The sequence below is a fragment of the Myxocyprinus asiaticus genome, chromosome 24 (assembly GCF_019703515.2).
Source record: "Myxocyprinus asiaticus isolate MX2 ecotype Aquarium Trade chromosome 24, UBuf_Myxa_2, whole genome shotgun sequence".
Taxonomy (NCBI): domain Eukaryota; kingdom Metazoa; phylum Chordata; class Actinopteri; order Cypriniformes; family Catostomidae; genus Myxocyprinus; species Myxocyprinus asiaticus.
In genome coordinates, this window is record NC_059367.1 from 35,869,964 (window position 1) to 35,892,164 (window position 22,201).

A 22,201-nucleotide genomic window follows, 5' to 3' on the forward strand; every position below is an offset into this window, starting at 1 on the left:
TGTGTGTGAAGAGAGAAAATAGACCTCAGGCAGCTTCTTCTACTTTTACAAGAGTGTAGGAGTACTGAAAATGACAAATTTCACACCACTGCAGCATTCATTTGGACAGATATACCCTGAGACTGGTTTAGTTGGAACTCAAATGTCTATTTTTGAGGCTTTGAACTAGGGATGTGCTGACACGATTATTAAATTTGGCCGATGAATAATTGTCAAACAAATGATTACGATTATGACGATTAATTGTTTGTTTTGGGTTTTTTTTTTTTAAGGATTATGACAATTGTCTGTTTATAAATTGACGATTTATTTTCATACAATTTGTCATACATCTAAATGTTTATATGTGCTTCATGCACCTTGAGAAGTAATTTATTCATGTTTAACTTGGAATCATATAATAAAATAGGGATATTAGATTTCCTTTAAGGCTTTATAAACTTGTATTTTAAAGTATGTATCTCTTTTTGGTCAACTTCAGTCTTGATCCATTTTACATTACACAGTTGTTTTTTAGGGATGCACCGATACCACTTTTTCTCTTCCGATTCCGATATCTGAAATCTCAGTATCGGCCTATACCGATCTGATACCAGCGTTGTTGTTTTTTCATAATCAATTTAGAATATCTATACCTCACTGAGTGTTGCTAATTATATGTAAAGAAACACAAACCTTTAACTACACATTATTTCAATATAAATGTACAAACTATTAAAAAAAAACTTTATTGTTAACTAGTCTACTGGTTAATGCTGCAGCAAAATTAACAGTAATTCCAGTCTAAGTGTTCAGTAGAAAAGAAGGCAGTTTTTATTTATTTATTTATTTATTTTTGCAAAAAACATTCAACTTGTATCTGGACTTTAAAGGATTCAGATCTCTTTTTTTTGTTCAATGTAGTTGTAAGATATCAGTTCACTTTTCATTCACAGTTATTTTTTGGAACCCATTAAACTTAAATATTGTTATAATTTGTAAACAAATAATAATAATAATAATAATATACTATTATTTATTATTATTATTGACTTTTAGAATTTTAAATACAACAGTAATATATTGTGCACTTTTAACTTTAAAACCCTCTGGCTTTTATTTTGACATTCTAAACTCTCCAGGAAGTCCTGTATTTGTCTGTTTGAAAGCAAGTTCACAGTAGTTTAATTCGCTTCTTATTCAAATTCTGGTAAAATGCCCCTTCGGCGCCGTTCTAAATGCATATTATAAGTGAACCGAACTATTGAGCATCTACATCTGAGATGTTGTTCGTGAGCAGCCCTCAAATGTTGCGCAACACGTGAAGGCTAAAAATAGCCATGAGTGTGTGTGTAAACAGAGCAGCGCCATTCAATAACGCGCTGGCGCTGCACGTGCATATTATATATTTACTTATTAAACACAGCCTTTTGTGATTCACAGAGCTATCGCACGTCTTCAGGTGGCTTTGAATAAAATGCAAGAGTCATATGAACTACTTCAGTGGTGTTTTAATGGTTCTTTTATGTAATTTTTGAAGCTTGACAGGAACAAACATGACTAACTCACAGTATCGGATTTGGATCGGGCTCGTCGGACCGATACCCGATCCATCTAAAAACGTCAGTATCAGAGCCGATACCGATTCAGGTATCGGATCGGTGCATCCCTAGTTGTTTTTGGAACCCAGCCAATCTGAATATAATTATATTATATGATGTTATATTATATTATATTGTTATTTTTTGCAGTAGTAAAATATTTCTGTCCTGAATTATTCACTTTCACACATTATTTTAAGGCTCTTTGATTAAAGTTACCAATTATCATGAAGGAAGGCCTTTGAGATTTTGTGTGTATTTGAAAAGTTTTTTCATTGTGTCATCTCCACAGAAATAGAGTAAACGGCCATCTCTTCTTGTTTCACTGAATGTCATTAACACTGTGTGTATGAAACCCAATAACTAAGAACATTTGACATTACATGATTGCTAAATTAAAGTGCAACTGGAGCATTTTGTGTTCAATATCAAAATCGTAGGTTTTTTCACAGGAGTTTGGCGCAAACCTCCACAGATGGTGTTTGCATCACAGCGCTTCAGAAGTGGTTCATCTTCATGTGCTCGTCAGGAGCTGCTCTGGGTGTGGTTTGCGGTGTGGCAGTAAGACAGTCAGAGTTCCGTTGAATGAGACACACAAACGTGCCGTTCATGGCATTTAAATATTAGCTTAAAATTCTCTTATTTGGACAGTAACACGCAATTGGAATTTGAAGTGTATAATAATGGAGGTTATCTCAAATATCCACGATTATTCAAATAACCACAATTAGACGATTATTTAATAATCATGACAGGCCTATTACAACTCCAATTCCAAAAAAGTTAGGACAGTATGAAAATGCTAATAAAAACATTATCATATCTGTCTGCATTCATGGTGTTCTCACAGATGTGCGAGTTACCCATGCCATGGGCACTAACACACCCCTGGCCCATGCAGACACTGGCTTTTGGACCTGACGCTGATAACAGCTTGGATGGTCCTTTTCCTCGTTTTTCAAAAACATTTTGAAATGTGGACTCTTCAGACCAAAAAACACAGTTCCACTGTTCTACTTTCCATCTAAGATGAGACCGAGCCCAGATAAGTCAGCAGCGCTTCTGGACAGTGTTGATGTATGGCTTCTGCTTTGCATAGTAAAGTTAACTTGCATCTGTGGGTGCAGCGGCGAGTGGTGTTGAGTAACATAGGTTTATTAAAGTTATTCCAAGCCCATGTTCATGAAATCCATTACAGATGAATGATGTTTAAGACCGTGACGTCTGAGGGATCAGAGATCACGCACATTCAGAAGTGGTTTTCATCTTGCCCTTTACGCACCGAGATTTGACCAGATTCCTTGAATCTTTTAACTATGTTGTGCACTGTAGAGGGTGAAATGCCCAAAATTCTTCCAATTTGTCTTTGGGGAAAATTGTTCTCAGAGAGCTGGATTATTTGCTGAAGCATCTGTTGGCAATTTGACAAGTCTTGAACGATCCTTGCTCCTGAAGGACTAGGCTGTTTTTGGATGCTCCTTATATACTATGACACATTTGCCTCACCTGTTTAACATTTCCTGTTTCACATGGCCTTATTTCAACTCATCATATTGTTATTAGTCTTAAATTGCCCCTGTGTCAACTTTTTTTGGAGTGTTGCAAAAAAAACAAACAAACAAACAAAACAAAAAAATTCACAAGGTAAAGCATCATATTATGTGTAGTTGTGGTGCTTTCAATATAGCAAAGGATGAATATAATTTACAAATCACTAATTTTTGTTTTTATTAGCATTTTTCATACTGTCCCAACTTTTTCGGAATTGGGGTTGTTTATATTAAATTAATAATTAAAATTAGTAAATCATTTTTTATATTTATATGTATATGTTTAATAAGTATTTAATTAAAATCGGCCACTACTGATATTATCACCTACCGTATATTTGTGCATCTCTACTCTAAACATGCCTGTCAACAAAAGATTCAAAAACCTTCATTTCAATTTCTTCAGCACCTCAAAATATTGTACAGTACATCTATCTATATATGCATCTCTATGTCTCCATTTAGTCAGTATTTCTTCCACCTCTCTTGTACTCCTACGTTTCCCCCACCCCCTCATGTAAGCAGTTTGCAGGGTGAAATAAATGTATAACAGCACACTTATTGAAAGCGACTAAATAATTCCCCATTTAAATCAAACACAACTAACTCTGCTGTCTATAGACCACGAAAAAGAACCAGGATCTGATCTGTCTCTCTCACTGTATCTCTTATCATTTCAACAATCTATCTATTCATCATGACCTCTCATCCATCGCTTATTTTTTGGGAGTTCAAAGACGGTCTCTCCTCTTTTTAACCCCCCACCCACCCACCTCCCTTATCTCTGCTCTCTTTCATAGCACGCTGGTCTAGCCCTCATTAGAATGGTGAGGACTTGAGCCAATGAATATGTATATTGCTCAGAAGAGGAGAGCAGAGGAAGGATTGTGGATTAAGGGAATGAAAAAGGAGGCTGCAGGGTCTCTGATGTTGGCCGTGACATTTCCATGATTGCGGCTGTCTGCTCCCATCACGTTGAAGCTTATTGTTCGGGGTCAGAGCTGAACGACTCTCACTTCTCCATCAGCGTGTCTCTCCATCAGTCAAACTCAGGGGGCGTTCTGCAGGAGAGAAAGAGACAGCCACTTAGACACTGACCCATTTATTGCGGGTGTCAAAAAACAGACACCTTTGAAATGAGGAATACACAAAAAGAGACTTGCAAAACAGCAGTCATGATTATATTCTTCAAAAATTCTGGCTAGGTGTTTTTCTAAACTCTTAACTATAAGCATTGAAGTTCTGCAATTCATTCCTGAACAGATTCATGTACAAACCCCATTCTAACTTTGTTTTTTGATAATTCAGTTATTAGGTGTGCTATCTAATTTTGGTTTTCATAAACTTGCATCTTTTGCGCACTGAATTGCGATTGGTCTTATTTCTTGCATCTTTGGAAGCAGTGAATTGCTGGTGGTCTTCTTTCCTGTATCTTTTTGCATACTGAATAGTGATTGGTCGTCTTTTTTGTATAGTTTTGCATACTGAATTGCGATTTGTCATATTTTTTATCTAGTTTTGCATACTGGATTGTGATTGGTCGCCTTTCTTGCATCATTTTACGTACTGAACTGCGATTGGTCTTTTTCCTGCATTGTTTTGCGTACTGAATTGTGATTTTGTCTTCTTTCTTATATTGTTTTGCGTACTGAATTGCAATTGGTCTTTTTTCTTGCATCGTTTTGCGTACTGAACTGCCATTGGTCTTTTTTTCTGCATCATTTTGCATACTGAATTGTGATTTTGTATCCTTTCCTGCATGGTTTTGCGTACTGAATTGCGATTGGTCTTCTATTTTGAATGGTTTTGCGTACTAAATTGTGATTGTCTTCTTTCCTGCATGTTTTTTTTTTTTTTTTGCATACTCAATTGCGATTGGTCTTCTTTCTTGCATTGATTTACGTACTGAACTGTGATTGGTCTTTTTCCTGCATCGTTTTGCATACCGAATTGCGATTTGGTCTTTCTTGCATTGATTTGTGTACTGAATTGCGATTGGTCTTATTTTTTGCATCGTTTTGTGTACTGAACTGTGATTGGTCTTCTTTCCTGCATGTTTCTTTTTGCATACCCAATTGCGATTGGTCTCTCTTGCATTGTTTTGCGTACTGAATTGCGATTGGTCTTCTTTTTTGAATGGTTTTGCGTACTGAATTGTGATTGTCTTCTTTCCTGCATGTTTTTTTTTTTGCATACTCAATTGCGATTGGTTTTCTTTCTTGAATTGTTTTGTGTACTGAATTGGGATTAGTCTTCTTTTTTTAATGGTTTTGTGTACTGAACTGTGATTGGTCTTTTTCCTGCATGGTTTTGCATACCGAATTGCGATTGGTCTTCTTTCTTGCATTGTTTTGCATACTGAAATGCGATTGCTCTGTTTCCTGCATCATTTTGCATACTGAATTGTGATTTCGTCTTCTTTCTTGCTTCGTTTGCATACTGAATTGGGATTGGCCTTCTTTCTTGCATGTGATTTTTTTTTTTTTTTTGCATAATTGTGATTGGTCTTTCTTGCATTGTTTTGCATACCGAATTGCGATTTGGTCTTCTTTCTTGCTTCATTTTGCGTACCGAATTGTGATTTTATCTTCTTTCTTGCTTCGTTTGCGTACTGAATTGGGATTGGCCTTCTTTCTTGCATGTTTTTTTTATTTTTTATTTTTTTTTTGCGTACTGAATTGCGATTGGTCTTCCTTTTTGCATCGTTTTGTGTACTAAATTGTGATTGTCTTCTTTCCTGCATGTTTCTTTTTGCATACTCAATTGCGATTGGTCTCTCTTGCATTGTTTTGCGTACTGAATTGCGATTGGTCTTCTATTTTGAATGGTTTTGCGTACTAAATTGTGATTGTCTTCTTTCCTGCATGTTTTTTTTTTTTTTTGCATACTCAATTGTGATTGGTCTTTTTCCTGCATCGTTTTGCATACCGAATTGCGATCGGTCTTCTTTCTTGCATTGATTTGCGTACTGAATTGCGATTGGTCTTATTTTTTGCATCGTTTTGTGTACTGAACTGTGATTGGTCTTTTTTCCTGCATGGTTTTTTTTTTTTTTTTTTTTGCAAACTCAATTGCGATTGGTCTTTCTTGCGTACTGAATTACGATTTTTGAATGGTTTTGCGTACTGAACTGTGATTGGTCTTCTTTCCTGCATGTTTTTTTTTTTTTTTGCATACTCAATTGCATTTGGTCTTTTTTCTTGCATTGTTTTGCGTACTGAATTGCAATTGGTCTTCCTTTTTGCATCGTTTTGTGTACTGAACTGTGATTGGTCTTCTTTCCTGCATGTTTTTTTTTTGCATACTCAATTGCATTTGGTCTTCTTTCTTGCATTGTTTTGCGTACTGAATTGCGACTGGTCTTCTTTTTTGAATGGTTTTGCGTATTGAATTGTGATTGTCTTCTTTCCTGCATGTTTTTTTTTTTTTTTTTTTTTTTTTGCATACTCAATTGCGATTGGTTTTCTTTCTTGAATTGTTTTGCGTACTGAATTGGGATTAGTCTTCTTTTTTTAATGGTTTTGTGTACTGAACTGTGATTGGTCTTTTTCCTGCATGGTTTTGCATACCGAATTGCGATTGGTCTTCTTTCTTGCATTGTTTTGCATACTGAAATGCGATTGCTCTGTTTCCTGCATCATTTTGCATACTGAATTGTGATTTCGTCGTCTTTCTTGCTTCGTTTGCATACTGAATTGGGATTGGCCTTCTTTTTGCATGTTTTTTTTTTTTTTTTTTTTTTTTGCGTACTCAATTGTGATTGGTCTTTCTTGCATTGTTTTGCCTACTGAATTGCGATTGGTCTTCTTTGTTGCATCGTTTTGTGTTCTGAACTGTGATTGGTCATTTTCCTGCATGGTTTTGCATACCGAATTGCGATTGGTCTTCTTTCTTGCATCGTTTTGCATACTGATTTGCAATTGGTCTTCTTTCTTGCATTGTTTTGCGTACTGAATTGTGATTTTGTCTTCTTTCTTGCTTCGTTTGCGTACTGAATTGGGATTGGCCTTCTTTCTTGCATGTTTTTTTTTGCGTACTCGATTGCGATTGGTCTTTCTTGCATTGTTTTGCGTACTGAATTGTGATTTTTGTCTTCTTTCTTGCATCGTTTTGCATACTGAATTGAGATTGGTCTTCTTTCTTGCATTGTTTTGCATACTGAACTGTGATTTGGTCTTTTTCCTGTATCATTTTGCATACTGAATTGTGATTTTTGTCTTCTTTCTTGCATCATTTGCGTACTGAATTGGGATTGGCCTTCTTTCTTGCATTGTTTTGTGTACTGTACACCTTCAATGTCTTTTCTGTTAATGCTGTTAATGCATGATTTTCTGTAAAGCTGCTTTGAAACGATGTGTTTGTGAAAAGCGCTATACAAATAAAAATGACTTGACTGAGCTGCGATTGGTCTTTTTCTTTCATGATTTTGCATACTGAATTTTGATTGGACTTCTTTTTTTATATAGTTTTGCGTACTGAATTGCGATTTGGTTGTCTTTTTTATATAATTTTGCTTAATGAATTGCGATTGGTCTTCTTTCTTGCATCGTTTTGCATACTGAATTGCAATTGGTATTCTTTTTTGAATGGTTTTGCATACTGAATTGTAATTGTCGTCTTTCCTGCATGTTTTCTTTTTTTTTTTTTTTTTTTTTTTTTGCACACAATTGCGATTGGTTTTCTTTTTTGAATGGTTTTGTGTACTGAACTGTGATTGCTCTGTTTCCTGCATGGTTTTGCGTACTGAATTGGGATTGGCCTTCTTTCTTGCATGTTTTTTTTTTTTTCCGTACTCAATTGCGATTGGTCTTTCTTGCATTGTTTTGCGTACTGAATTGCGATTGGTCTTCTTTGTTGCATCGTTTTGTGTTCTGAACTGTGATTGGTCATTTTCCTGCATGGTTTTGCATACCGAATTGCGATTGGTCTTCTTTCTTGCATTGTTTTGCCTACTGAATTGCGATTGGTCTTCTTTGTTGCATCGTTTTGTGTTCTGAACTGTGATTGGTCATTTTCCTGCATGGTTTTGCATACCGAATTGCGATTGGTCTTCTTTCTTGCATTGTTTGGCGTACTGATTTGCGATTGGTCTTCTTTCTTGCATCGTTTTGCGTCTGAATTGCGACTGGTATTCTTTCTTGCATGGTTTTGCATACTGAATTGCGATTGGTCTTCTATGTTGCATCATTTTGCGTACTGAAATGCGATTGCTCTGTTTCCTGCATGGTTTTGCGTACTGATTTGCGATTGGTCTTCTTTCTTGCATCATTTGCGTACTGAATTGGGATTGGCCTTCTTTCTTGCATTGTTTTGTGTACTGTACACCTTCAGTGTCTTTTCTGTTAATGCATGATTTTCTGTAAAGCTGCTGTGAAACGATGTGTGTTGTGAAAAGCGCTATACAAATAAAAATGACTTGACTGAGCTGTGATTTGGTCTTTTTCTTTCATGATTTTGCATACTGAATTGTGATTGGACTTCTTTTTTTTATATAGTTTTGCGTACTGAATTGTGATTGGTCCTCTTTCTTGCATCATTTTGTGTACTGAACTGCGATTGGTCTTTTTCCTTGATGGTTTTGCATACTGGATTGTGATTGGTCTTCTTTCCTGCGTGGTTTGGCGTACTGCATTGCTTTTGGTATTCTTTCTTACACATATTTGCATACTGTCTTGCAACTGGTTCTGTTTTCCTTGTGTATATTTGAACATTGATCGCTGCATATATCGAAATGCAGTTGTGGTTTTGTTCGTCTTTTTGGTACTTTTTAGAGACTAAAATTGGATGAAAATTAGATGGGTGAAAACTGAGAGAGTGTGCTGTAAAACTATCATTTTCCACAATACATTTTTCATAAATATTAGAATCTTAATAAAGTGTAATGTAACATTGATGAGGCGATATGCTGCTAAATTAGTGTTTGCCCAAGGATGTGCAGAGGCAAATAAAAGCTTAATACACATACACACACGCACACAAACACACACTCACTTGATTTGGACGTTCAGTCTGGGTTTAATCTGTTCTGTAGATGCCACGCTGCCACAGTGTTTGCTTCAAACTAAAGCTAATCTCTAATGCTAATCTCACTTTATAATCACACACACACAAGATTTGAGGCAATCATGTGAACTAAATGTTCATGTATCCCTTTTGTCTGTGTATGTGTGTGGGTTGCTGTCTCCTCAGCTCTCATCACATTACTGTTGATGTCAGTAATGATCACTGACAGCAAGTTATTCTGTGACATTAAACATAAAAACACATGCACGCATACAGTATATAAACTCAGCTCAACGCATCTGCACTGCAAACAAGCCTGTTGCAAGCAACGCAATATTGCAAAAAAAAGTAATTTAAACATCTTTTAAAACAAGATATATGTACTTGAGAGGCAAAATCACATCAATTGTTTATTTTTCTTACCCCATGGTATAGTTTTTTCTTTCTTGTTTTAAGCATAAATCTAACAATATTTAGTGAAATACTTATACTTCCATATATATTTGCTTTACTTTAATATAGCAATTTGCCAGTGGTACTCTTTATCGTTTCAATATTTTTACTAAACAAGACAAATGACTGATTAAGAATTTTTTTTGCAGTTAAGTAAAACTATAACCCTCCTATTATAATCATTAGTGCAACGTTGCTTCATTGATGTTACTGGGATCGTTCTAGTTCTGTCTCATCGTGCGCATTGCGTCGCTCGCTCTCAATGTAGATGGACTGAAAGGCCTCGTAGTCAACAAACTTTTGTCATTTGCATACATTACCACCCAATACATTCAGCACACCTCCATAAACGCAATCACAGCACGTCCGCTCCACTCAGCTCAGCTTTGCTAATGAGACACTCGTAAAGTGCTTAACTTGAGAGTTTAGAGTTTAGAGGAAAGAAGCTGAAACCCTGACGATGACTGTGTGGTGATCTTAAAGAAATCAGGAGGCTTCTCCATTCACATTTCAAAGAGCGGCTAAAGCTCAGTGGATTAGCACGAGCGAGCGGGCGAGCTGACAGACCGAGAGGGATGCATTAACCACAGCACTGGCAGTGCCACAGCTCTGACTCTATTCCCTTTGTGCAGGTTAAGAGCATTATCATACACACTCCTCTTCTTCTCATGCTGTCGTCTTCACTCCCAGCTGTGCTATTTCATCTCTTTCTCTCACACTCTCTGTCTTTGTCGTTTTTGCCTTCTCACTGATAAAACAAACACCTTACGCTCTTTAGGCTGAGTGGCACGATGAAAAACATCAATCCCAGCTGTCCAAAATTGACGGTTGAGTCTGCATTCTTCCACTTTTTTCTTTTGCTTTCTTTAAATCTTTCCCTTTTTCATTCTTTTCTGCATGGGTTTCTTGAATGAAAACATTAACGCTTTTTTCTGTAATAAAGAGTTGCATTGCAACCCAGATTTGAACCCATGTTCTCGACATGAGCACCATTGTTTCAGCACATACACTAACTGCTAGGCTACAGTTCGCACAACAATCCTTTCTAACCATTTTGTCTGTCTTTTGCATATTCTTTGAAAGCAGTAGCGACCATAAAGACCATATCAAATGACCAGGATGAAAGTGGAAAGTGTTTTTATTTTATGTAGAGCATCTTCACTGATCCAGACAGCATTAATGCATCTCCCATTGTAACTCAGCATTCCGTTACAACTCTTTAATAAAATGCCTCATTCCGAATGATTTGTGACAACCCCAGCGATGAGTTATTTTTTTTTATTTTTTTTTATTTTTTATGCAGCACGGCTCAGAGTGCGTTTTGGCTACATATCTCATGCTAGATTCAGACGCTCACGGAACAAAAATTTCTGTGCAAAGCTTTGTCATTGTGTGCATACTTTACACACCCAGATGTACATGCAACATTTTCTATACCTGTCTTAAAGATAAGGTCAGTGGGTTGCTCTCAGCACACTTATGCACTTAAATACCATAGCAAATGCACATGCCACCTAATAAAATCGATTCTGATTCTTAGCCACTCCAAAGGAGTACAAAAAGAAGACTATTTCTGCTTTGATTTAAAACCGGCAGGGTTCTTCCAAAGGTATTTCTTTACAACTTCACACACTCCTGTAGGATCATGCTTTTAGAAGACCATAAACAACTAAATGATTGTACAACTTGCACCTCAAACAACCACTGAAACAGTATTGCTCAACACGTTATTTCACCTCACCAACACCGTAGCGACACACAACTTGAAAGAGCGACCGTATCTTTGTAATATTTACAGCATGTCTGATCTGCGACCACTGGCATTTAAGCACGCCAATCTGTGTTTCTCACTTCAACTTGTCAAAAAAGAGGACAGGACCGATAAACCCGAACAGATGCGCAACGTGACCGCATCCTAAACCGCAACGCCACATCTGCGATCAAGGGATGCCATAATCTTCAGGTTTGGCTAAAGCTGCTGTATTTTACACAATAGGCTGACCTATTCTCTCCTGTCTAGTGTGTAATCAGAGCTTGGGGTGAGGGGCCGAACAGGATTCCTGCGGATGGATTAGACCGGCGTATTAGATCGAGAAGCAGGGAATGAAAAAGGATGATGGGAGGTAGTGCTTTTTAAATGGATAGCACCTTTTGCATCAGTTCACTTGTGAAAGAGCCTGAGATGGTGTTAGGTCTGGTCAATGATGACAAAAATCATAAATCATAATTGTAGATTATTTGAGAATTTTGATTAAAAACACGTACGAATACATGTGTGGTGCAACTGCATGCCATATTCTTTAGGTAGGCTACACATTTAAAACAAGCTGAGAACTGAAATCCAATCACAAAAAAAGCAGTATACACAGAAATCGGTGATTGGTTAGAATGCTCAAACACTGCAAACATTTTAAATAGAATATTTTGAAGCACTGAGGGCAGACCTGAATTTGCACGCTCTAATCATCACTTTTCACGATTCGTAAATTGCGGCAGATATAATTGTAATCTGGATTATGGATTTGATTTATTGTGTAGCCCTAGGTGGTGTTACTCAGACAGGTTTTACTGCATACTGCTTGTGGGTCTGATTAGGGCACTCTTCCTCTGTTATAGAGCAGTCCTCTCCACCTTGCAGTCGCATCAAAGACTCCCATATCCTGTCCCACACTCTCCCGCCCCTCATCCCATCCCCCAGACTTAGTGCTGTCTGATAATCATGCACACAGAGCGTGTGAGTGTGTGTGTGTGTGTGTGTGTGTGTGTGTGTGTGTGTGTGTGTGTGTTCAAGCTTTACATTGGCTGGCTAGTCATTTTTGTGCAGCGTGGAACTTGTGATGAAAAAGTGTTCTCCCAAAAAGGAGAACATCATTCAACCTCATGTCATTCTAAACCTGTATTACTTACTTGAATGGAACGTAAAAGGAGATGTTTGGCATATTGTTCAGTCTCAGTGACCATGAACTTCTATTTTATGAAGAAAAAAAAAGATGCAATGAAAGTGAGTGGTGACGGAGGTCCTAACGTTCTGCCTAACATTTCTTTGTGTTTCATAGAAGAAAGAAAGTCATATGGGTTTGGAACAGGGTGAACTATTCTTTTAATTCAAAGACTGGTAGAAATGAGAGAACATCAAAATCATGTTCTTTGATTTAAAGTTGGGAACTTTTTTATTTTTGTTGCTGATCAGCCATATAATGTAGTCTGTATATAAGTGGTTAGGGGTGGGAGGAGTATTGTGTGTGTTTGTGTGTTTGCGTGCATGCATGTATATGTGTTCCCGCCTGGATTGGTACAACTGAACAAGACTGTACATGCCGGGTATTTCAGAACATCTGCCATAAACACGTTTGTATCCTGAGCAGGACATTCTTGGACATAAACGCATTATTGCGTCAATCTGGTTCCTCTGAAGATAAAAATCACACCGTTGCTGCTGATTTGTTTGATTCCTCGGGAATAAATGTATTGCTCCATTTGCTCGTTAAACTAGTTTGTGATGTTTTAATGACTAAATTATGTTAACGACCCTGTTAACAAATTTATATGTGTGCATACTTGGATATAGTTGAAGGACAAAATTGTCCCCAAATATGGGCTAAATTTGACAAAACCTCGCTTTGGAGATATTTAGTACCATACTCATTTGGAACAACACTTCATAAATTAAATACAACTTGTTTGTTTGTTTGTTTGTTTGTTTTTCAGTTCCAAAAATTGAAATAGGGTAAGACAGTGCCTTAGAGTTGGTCTTTTTGAATTACCTTTATATAAACAATAGAAGTCTATGAGATGTCCCCATTTATGTAGCTAAGTAAACATGTATGTTTGAACTTTTCAGAGCTGCATTTGGTGTTATAGTTCTGATAGTCTCGTTCTATGACAAATTGCTTTATGGATTAAGACCTTTGGACAAAAGCATTGTGTAAAGATGAAAAAATAATAATAGGTAGACAGCATTTGCTGTCTGTCAATCCATTCCAAACCTTGTGACCTCCACCCTCCCACACACACAAAGAAAAAAACACAGACTCCTTGCCATAATTACAGACCTTTTCTCAGCGCCTTTCCCTCCCTCTTGTTTTAGCAGCTAGAATGAACTCACTACCCCCTTTTTGGCATCATAAGTGCGTTTCTCATGTCCCACCACAAACCAAAACAGAAAACACACCTTTGTGCTGCATGGAAATATAAGACAGACACAGACGGGCAGCAAACTCGTCCCTCCACCTTTTCGTAGTTTGAGAGCAAGTGTCTCGCAACCTCTAACCCTTAGGGGTCCCCTCTGTCCCTCTCTCTCTCTCTCTCTCTCTCTCTCTCTCAACCGGGTGACCTGTACAGCTGTGGGTTAGGATGAGGGTTGACCTAGTCTGTCTAGATGGGGGTCTTTTGCTTTTGTCTCACTGTCTACCCCCCCATCCCCCCCAAAAACACACACAAACACGCACACATCACTGCTCGCCGCCAAATCACACCCTCCGCATGCGCACACACAAGCCGTCCCGCATGGAACACTCAAAAGTCCACGCAAAACTGTAATTAAGAAACTCTCACAACTAGGACAAGGCCATGAAACTGCTGATTAGCACCACCCAGCTCATTCACAAACTTCTTTCACTCATATCTCTCACATTTTCCCAGCTCTACTAGCAGTGGTGATTGTGGAACTAATAGGGATCATGACGGTTTGTCTGTCAGATGCCCGTCCGGACGCTGTGTGTGAAAAGCGTTAGCCCTCATTCAGAACTTAGATAACAGAAAAGCAAACAAGCACCACGTAACAGTGGAATGCACTGAATGAACTCGGCTGGAGTCAAAGCACACGGCACGCCAGCACGTTAAACACGCAATGACTTTTGAGCCATAACAGAGGAATAGACTTTTAAAAAAAAAAAAATATATATATATATATATATATATATATATATATATATTTTTTTTTTTTTTTTATTAAAATAGTTTAAAATACTTACCCCCCACCATAATGTCACCAGAGCTAACTTGTAGTTTTTTTTTTTTTTCTATCAAGGGTTCTGTCAAAATTGCAAAAACTGGACAAAAGTGACTGAAAAAAAAAAATTTACTTATTCAACAAAAAAAAAAGTAGCCTCCAAAATCTTGAGTCCTTCTTGAGCACAAAATGAGTTAACTTCCAGAAAAATCTGTCTCTTTCTCATAGATTTTTTTTTTTTTTTTTTGGTCGCATACTCGTTTGCTTCTTCATTTGCGCCCAAACCCACAAGCAAGCACACACAGTCAGTCGCAAAGCAAACTGTAGATACACAGAGTCCTCAGCCGGTCCCATACACACTTACAGCCTTGTCTGAGGCTGCTGGAATGGGCTATATATGACTCAGTTGATGGACAGGGGCACATTTTGTCAGGTGACAAGCAGAAGCTCTTTCTATTGGCTGGTTGAGGCTAGCTCCGGGGCTAGAGCGCTGTGATTGGCTGCTTTTGAGGTTGCTGAAAAAAGAGTCTCTCAGTATTCCAGACTACTGTTCTGACCAGGGCAGGGCAGGACTGCTGCACTCTGTCAGTCTGACACTAATCATTGTGAAGGGGACAGAGAGAGAGAGAGAGAGAGAAAGAGAGAAAGAGAAGAACTGTTTAGGTGTGTGTACGAGAAGAGCTGCAAATCTTGTGCAGCTATTTTGCCACAATAAAAGTGTCAAGAAGTGAAGTTTAGGAAACAGGCAGAACTGTCCCATTTCCGTGGCGTATTTTAGATTTAATAATTCAGAAATGTTAAATAAAGGCATGTTTTATCAGTATTTTCTTTTTTTTTTTTTTTTTTTTTTTTTTACATAATCCTCTCTTTGTAGTGGAGAAGCCCATTAAGAATTCATTCAAACCGAAAATATAACTCCTGAGTTTATTAGTCTTTTTAATGACAAAACTAGCCACGCTATAACAATTGTTTTTTTAGTTTTTTTTTTTATTTTTCCTCTTTTTCACCCAATTTGGAATGCCCAATTCCCAGTGCGCTTTTTAAGTCCTCGTGGTCGCGTAGTGAATCGCCTACTGCTGCTCACTGGATGTTTTTTGTTTTTGGCACCATTCGGAGTAACCTCTAGAGACTGTTGTGTGTGAAAATCCCAGGAGATCAGCAGTTACAGAAATACTCAAACCAGCCCATCTGGCACCAACAGTCATGCCACGGTCGAAATCACTGATATCACATTTTTCCCCATTCTGATGGTTGATGTGAAAACATTAACTGAAGCTCCTGACCCGTATCTGCAGGATTTTATGCATTGCACTGCTGCCACACGATTGGCTTATTAGATAATCGCATGAATAATTAGGTGTACAGGTTTTCATAATAAAGTGCTCATTGAGTGTATGTATGGATAATGTACAGTGATCTGGTAATTATAGCAAAATAAACCCAGTCGGGGTGATGTGAATCAGAGGAACTAGTACAGTGTAGAAAACAGGTTGTCAGGAACAGTAGTTTAGTGTACAGTTTAGCATTATACAAAAATGTTTGACCGCAGAATGCAATCAGACTGAAGTATTACAGCTTAACAGCTGTGCAATAATATGTGTATTATTTTTATATATTAAAATGGCTCAGCAGTTAAGGCTCTGGGTTACTGATCAGAAGGTCGGGGGTTCAAGCCCCAGCACCGCCAAGATGCCACTGTTGGGCCCTTGAGCAAGGCCCTTGACCCTATCTGCTCCAGGGGTGCTGTATCATGGCTGACCCTGCACTCTGACCCCAGCTTAGCTGGGATATGTGAAAAAAAGAATTTCACTCTATATGTGCAAATGTATAATGTGTGATAAATAAATATAATAATAATTATTATTATTATTATAACTGTTTCAAAGCAAGTATCAAATATACAGCAACTCAAATGTACATTTTAGTGGTCATTATAGAAAACTATTTGAATGCAGAATGTTATTGAACAATCAGACACCGGTACTACAAACATCCATGTACTAGTGTATTATTGTAGAAAATGAAAAATATGGACTATATCCATAATTACTTGAAAGCAAGTGCCTTGCTCTTTCTGCTTTGTTTCTACCTGTCTCAGTCAGGTTTTATTGTGTACTTTTGTTTCCTGTTACTGTTGAGATAAGGCTGCAGTAACAGAGAGAATTGTATCTCCGAGGTGATGCAGAGTGCCATCACGGTTTATTCACTTCCATTCATCCTGCTTAGCAATGACGACAGAGCCACATTGGGATCTGTGCCAAACGCTTTCATTCTTATTTGATAACATCTCGCCCACAGCCATGTTACTCCTTTTCCTCATAGCGTGGACTCCTCATAGTCTACGTTCGCACAGCAGCAGAATACGGTCGTCAGTCCTGTTTTAGAGTGCTAAATACGGTTCCGTTCACACACAGTTCAGTTATAAAGAGCGACAACTGTACTCACTTAAGTGACTTCCTTTTTTATATTTACTTTTGTCACTGTTACTATGGTTACAGCTGTTATTAATGGCTATAGAGCTCAACAGTGCCCGCCCACTTTTTCAGCAGTCTTGGTTCCGGAGGTATTTTTCCCGTTCATTGTTCCTTAGGGATTTCTTTAAAGTCTTCATAATACAGTTCTAAGCCATGAACCAAACCAACCAGCCCCAAGGTGAATCACAACATTACAATCTTTGATTAGAAGCAAAGAAGTATTTGAATATCTGATAAATAGACAAAAGGTACAAGACTGTGTACTTAAAGGGATAGTTCACCCAAAAATGAAAATTCTCTCATCATTTACTCACCCGCATGCCATCCCAGATGTGTATGACTTTCTTCTGCAGAACACAAGGATTTTTTAGAAGAATATTTCAGCTCTGTAGGTCCATACAAAGAAAGTAAATGGTGGCCAGAACTTTGAAGGTCCAAAATGCACATAAAGGCAGCATAAAAGTAATCCATAAGGCTCCGGTGATTAATCCGTGTCTTCTGAAGCTATATAAGTGTAGGTGAAAAACAGATCAATATTTAAGTCCTTTTTTGCAATAAATTTCCACTTTCACTTTCAGATTCTTCTTGTTTTGTTTTTGCCGATTCGCATTCTTCGTGCATATTGCCAACTACTACTGTTTTTTTTTTTACCCCAAAAAGGAAAATTCTCTCATCATTTGCTCACTCTCATGCCATCCTAGATGTGTATGACTTTCTTTCTTCTGCTGAACAAAAATTAAGATTGTTTGAAGAATATTTCAGCTCTGTAGGTCCATACAATGCAGGTGAATGGTGGCCAGAATATAAACCATATAAACGCAGCATAAAAGTAATCCATATGACTCCAGTGGTTAAATCCATATCTTCAGAAGCGATATGATAGGTGTGGGTGAGAAACAAATCAATACTGGGTAGGGAGGATAATTTATGGTAAAAAATTAATACAATATTGATTTGTTTCTCACCCACACCTATCATATCACTTCTGAAGATATGGATTAAACCACTGGAGTCATATGGATTACTTTTATGCTGCGTTTATATGGTTTTTGGAGCTTCAAAGTTCTGGCCACCATTCACTTGCATTGTATGGACCTACAGAGCTGAAATATTCTTCAAAAAAATCTTAATTTGTGTTCAGCAGAAGAAAGAAAGTCATACACATCTGGGATGGCATGAGAGTGAGCAAATGATGAGAGAATTTTCCTTTTTGGGTAAAAAACAGCTTTAATGAGGGAATGAACTACAATGCCATTAAGCCTTGCAAATGAGATAATCAACTATAATGGTGATGGAAAAATATAAAACTTTACATTTGAAGTTGTTAATGGCAAGTATAGAATCAGTATATTTAAAGTATATCGCAAAATAACGAGATGCATACAAATATAAGTAGCTTGAAAGTGTAGTTTCTCTCAGGATCATGGGTAGTGTAGTTCTTCAACAGGAGTTTTGTCTGATGGCTTAACAGAAGCATATACCATCGATTAACAACCTCAGAGCTCACGCTAGGTCTGTCTTTAGAGTTATTGTTTACAATCAATTCCCTATTAGAAAAAAAATTATGGGATTTTTACTTTCGAAACCAGACTGTTGCACTCTACTGAGAATAGAAAAGGGGATTGACTTGGTTATTTGTTCATACAGAGCGTTTTCAAGCTACTCCTGTAAGCTGTTGTATGAACGGGACAATTTGAGATTTACACATATTAGTAAATACTGTGTGAACGTAGCCATAGTGCTTCAGAAAAGCATGCATCTGTCTAGATTGATTCTTTCTTGCCATGTCCTCATGTCCAATTGTATGTCCATATGCATGAGTGTGTGGTGCGGTGAGCAGTCAGATGAAATAAATGTGAGTTGTGCCCAAGATGGCACCCCAATGCCCCCAGCATAAACAGAGCATGAGTGTTGATGAGCAGAGTCGAGAGGTGGGGCAACTGAACCATAAAATCAGCTCGTTAGGATCCTCTGATTGTCACATCCGACTGAGGCTGATGTGAGGAGATTGCTTGGCCCATTTCTGCCGGACGGCTTTCTCAGTGGAGGCCTTATCCTGCTTTGGCTTCGCTTAGAAGAGCATTAGATCTTTACTCAGATATGCTTCCTTCCCCATACTGCATGGCACAAGAACTGCAAGCATGTTAATTTAATGTAAACCTCTAACTCCTTAATAATGAATTCATCAAGCACACTGCCGCATGGAGAAAAAAACTTTGTAATTGAGCAGGCTGAGCATGCACAAGCTTATATTCCTTCCTATTACTTAGGATAATTCGTTTTTTATAGTTAATGGGCATTTGTTGCGTGTGTAGAAGTGTTTGTGCACGCACCGTGCATAGCTTTTTACCCTGTATTTTATCCCATACAGGACGCCTAACGTCCTGTATTGAAGCGAAAAAAGGTCTGACAACGAGACTCTTGAAGAGAACTCCCATCTTTAATTGAAGCACTCGAAATGCTCAAGTGTCCCGTATTGTGTGAAACATTCAGCCTTATCGTGCTGTGGTGGCTCGCAGCCAGTGTGTGTCACCGCACCTTAGCACATCTCTTTGGGTGAGTAAAGCCAATATCTGTATTATTTAAAAAAAATTTTTACTGCTTTGTTTACCCTGTAACATACTTGACATCATGGGTGTGTTCCATTCAAAAGTGATAATCTCTATGCCCCTCCTAGACTTTACCTTCAACTGTCAGAGGGCTGAAAGATGTAATAAAAAATTCACTTTTTAAGTAATTTTTTTATTGAAAATTCTCTTGTATAGATTCTGTGTTGCCATCATTATAGTTTTCCCTTTGAAGTGCACTGTGAAGGCATCATTTATGCCGTTTGTAACACAGTATATGTCTTCTCGTCGCAACTCCTGACGAAACAACCATGTCGCACACAACGAATGATAAAAAAAAAAAATAAAAAAAAACATTAAAATCTGATCTGACTGCTCATTTTAAGGTTTCTGAACCACCTAGAAAGGGGGCATGGGGGGGTTGGACGTTAGGGCACCCACGGGCAGAAACATAATTTAGCGCCTCTGCTAAGAAGCATGAATTGCGTTCTGTGAGGTTGTTTATAACAAATCAGTGAACCAAAGTACTGGCTATCTTGATTTTCTTTTCTTATGTAGTTTTTTTTTTATGTTAAAATACTTTACCCTATCCCAGCTTACTTAATATGCAGAAACAACTATAAGTAAGCCATTTGTTGGTGGATTTTTTTGAAAGTGTGAACACCAATGTTCCCTCAGCTGCGTGTGTGTGCTGCCAGATTCTTCAGATGTTGCTCCCGTGCAGACAGGAACAAAATCTTCGCTGGCAGAATCAAAAATCAGTGTGTCGGGAAAACAGAGATTTCTTAAATCAAAGCTAAATGACTGAATGAGTCCATACGAATGTCTTTTTATTTATTAATTATTTTTTCAGCATGCAGCCAAAGCTGTGAGAAATCTTGGAAACATGGAAATATGCAGCACTGATGAATTCGTGAAAGGACGCATTACCGCTTATACAGCAAGGTGTGAACAATCTTGGTAAATGCGGTAATGTGGCAGTCATCATGAATGGTAAAATGCACTACACGTTCATAATGCCCATCCTGTGTGTTTTTAATGTAAACACGGTCATGTATTATGCAAGTGCAAACAGGTGCAACACAAATCTGGTATATGTTAATATATCTGATCTGTGTAGACCTTGCAGTGCAAATTAAGCCTATTTACCTTAAACATTAATCAAATAACAGTAGTATTAAAAAAAATAAATAAATAAAAAAAAATACTGCTGTTAATTTGTCTTTTTTTTTTTTTTTTGTATTTTTCTATTAATGTTCTTATTTTATAATTAGTTATTTATTATTATGACTATTTTCAACTATTTACCTGAGTAATTAAAAATCAAATTAAGCTATGTATGGAGAAATATTTGAAGGCAACATGCTATAGATTTAATTTAATGTTAATATGTACTAATATGTGACTTTTTTTAAAATACATTTATTAGTGTTTAATAGCAATAATACTTTTTGTGATATTGAAATTGGTATTGAGAATCATTAAATTTCACAACTGGAATATTTTGGCAAATCGACAACTGGATTATTTAAATTGTATAGAAGAAATATTGTATTGGTGAAAACTGTGGCTCTGTGGTGCTATCAAAACATTGCTTTGCATTAACCAGTGGTGTGTTCATAAATTTGGTTCGCTGCAGTCACCGTTGGATAATAAGGACAAAATAGGATTCATACTATTAGTGTTGTCACAATACCAAATTTCAGTAGTCGGTACCGATACCAGTAAAATTTCACAATTCTCGTGAATAGGTAATATGCTATTAAACACTCCTTTAGCCTATTAATTTTTTATATTTCAATGTAAATAATAACTAAAAACAATAGCATGTTTCCTTCGAGTGTTTCTTAATTAAGTAAAGATTGCTTCAGTTATTTTAAGTAGGACCCTATGAAATAAACCTTTTTTTCTAAATTCTATTTAATTTTCCCCCAATTCCAAGTTTCCTTTTTTTCTGAATTCCATGTTTTAAAGTTTAATTAAATTTCATCATCAAAATGTGTGTTATCAAATTAATCCAAACTTCAAATGAAAATAGAACAGTTTTTAACAAAACAATCATTATTAGATTTTTTTTTAAATTATGTGCTTTAATAAAGACCCTCACAACATAATCTAAAACACAACATTGGGCTTGTTTTATGTCAAATAAAGTCCTGCACAACAGAGCATCACATTATAAATGAAAAGATTGATGAAAACTTCTATTCAGTACAACAGTACTCTTGCTTGTAAGATAAAGGTTGTTCATAATAATAATAATAATAATAAAATACATTTTACTAAACACTTGTCATATATTTCTGCTGCAGTTGCTTAAATTTCATGCGTCAAGCTTTTGTTTTGAATGGAACATTTATTTTGACATGAAGTCAGTAGTTTTACACTTCTGGATAAGACGTTGGTTATATGACCCAGTGTGATTATTGAAGCGCAAAATGCTGTGATTTTATTGTATAAATAGGTAGTCTGCAGGCTCTGCGCAAATCACCAAAAAGAAGTGCTCTCTTCTGTAATCTAATACAACATGAACAGTGCAAGATGCTCATAAAATGTGGTGTTTTGACCAGTCTGTGTTTTCGGCATATGAGCAGCTTCACACATTCACACTTTGCAGCGAGCA

General features: G+C 37.1%; 1 protein-coding gene and 1 long non-coding RNA gene across 2 annotated transcripts in view; one reads left to right on the plus strand and one right to left on the minus strand.

Moving 5' to 3' along the window:
* nr6a1a (nuclear receptor subfamily 6, group A, member 1a) overlaps positions 1-22,201 on the plus strand; it is a 148,871-nt gene that overhangs the window by 12,462 nt on the left and 114,208 nt on the right. The gene's annotated exons all lie outside the window — the stretch shown is intronic.
* Positions 2,303-14,889, minus strand: LOC127415500 (uncharacterized). Its single transcript, XR_007892944.1, has 2 exons — positions 14,560-14,889; positions 2,303-4,191 (listed from the first exon to the last, which is right to left on the minus strand). It is a non-coding gene; the product is annotated as an uncharacterized LOC127415500 (long non-coding RNA).